This window comes from Myotis brandtii, unplaced genomic scaffold (genome assembly GCF_000412655.1).
Source record: "Myotis brandtii unplaced genomic scaffold, ASM41265v1 scaffold131, whole genome shotgun sequence".
Classification (NCBI taxonomy): Eukaryota; Metazoa; Chordata; class Mammalia; order Chiroptera; family Vespertilionidae; genus Myotis; species Myotis brandtii.
In genome coordinates this window covers 2,915,981-2,917,389 of record NW_005354632.1, presented here as the reverse complement: position 1 = coordinate 2,917,389, position 1,409 = coordinate 2,915,981, and the positions used below count along the sequence as shown (strand labels likewise).

General features: G+C 49.2%; 1 protein-coding gene across 1 annotated transcript in view; it reads right to left on the bottom strand.

Annotated features, from left to right (window-relative positions):
* The window catches only part of RHOC (ras homolog family member C), a 21,575-nt gene that overhangs the window by 16,171 nt on the left and 3,995 nt on the right, over positions 1–1,409 (bottom strand). The window lies entirely within an intron of this gene.

Genomic DNA, 1,409 nt, shown 5'->3' with positions numbered 1-1,409 from the left:
GTCTGCTAAGAAATGAGACTCGGGTCCTAACTGGTTTGGCTCAGTGGATAGAGCATTGGCCTGCAGACTCAAGGGTCCCGGGTTCGATTCTGGTCAAGGGCATGTACCTTGGTTGCAGGCACATACCCAGTAGGGAGTGTTCAGGAGGCAGCTGATCGATGTTTCTCTCTCATCGATGTATCTAACTCTCTATCCCTCTCCCTTTCTCTCTGTATAAAAAAATAATAATAAAATATATTTTTTAAAAAATCACTGCACTAACAATTTAAAAAAAAAAAGAAATGAGACTCGGTGTCAGGCCTCAGCTAGGGAGGGGGCTGGGCATCCTTAAGGCCCCTTCATCCAAGCTACATGCAGCGGCTCAGAGCTCAGAATTGAGCTTTTCCCCCTTGCCTCTCCCCTCTCCATTTCCCTGACCCCAAAGCCCTCCTAACCTAAGAGGGTTGTCCCTTCTCCTAAGAGACAAAAATCACAGACTACCAGCTTCTCCCATTTGTCTACCTCCAAAATCTTACCCTGCAAAGATTAGAACATTGCAATGATGTTGCAATTTTTATGATGAAGAAACTGGGTCTCAAGAGTTTGGTTCCCGAGTTGGGCTGTGCCAGGCTTGTAAAGGTACTGTAGGATCTGAAATAGGGCAGGGGTGGAAGTCCACCTGGCCTGCGCAGGAGTATGGTTTAGAGCTTTAAGTCCTGGCCTTGGTGCAGGAGGCATCACCCAGGCATCAAAGCCCCTCTCCCCTAGGAGCCACGCTGGAGGATCTCAGGTTTCCTCTGGTCTGTGGGGAGGGCAGCCATTCCTCTGTGCAATGGTGAGAATGTTCTCTATCTTTTGTGCCCAATACAGGAGTCCCTAGCTACAAGTGACCATTGAGCACTGGAAATGTGGTGAGTGCCAATGAGAATCTCAATTTTTAAATTTTATTTGATTTCTATTTAAATAGAAAGTTTTATTGACTTCAAAGAGGAAGGGAGAGAGAGAAACATCAATGATGAGAATCATAGATTGGCTGCCTCCTGCACACCCACTACTGGAGATTGAGCCTGCAACCTGGGCAGGTGCTCTGACCGGGAATCCAACCGTGAACTCCTGGTTCATACGTGGAGGCTCAATCACTGAGCCACACCAGCTGGGCTGATTTCTATTTACATTTTAAAACTACATAAGAGTTAGTGGCTACAGTATTAGACGATGCAGTTACAGAATCTTCAAGGCTCTAAAGCCCGGAGGGTCTGCGCAGTCACACTCAGCGCCCCCACCCCGGGAAGCCGCAATCCCTGGGAATTTGGAGGAACCGCTCTGAGTGACCCCAGCCTGCAGAGGGATGCTCACCCTGATCCAACCACTGAAATCGGAGGTCCTCTCGTTCCTCGTCCTGCCAGGGCCGCCAGGGGCCGCTGCTCCCG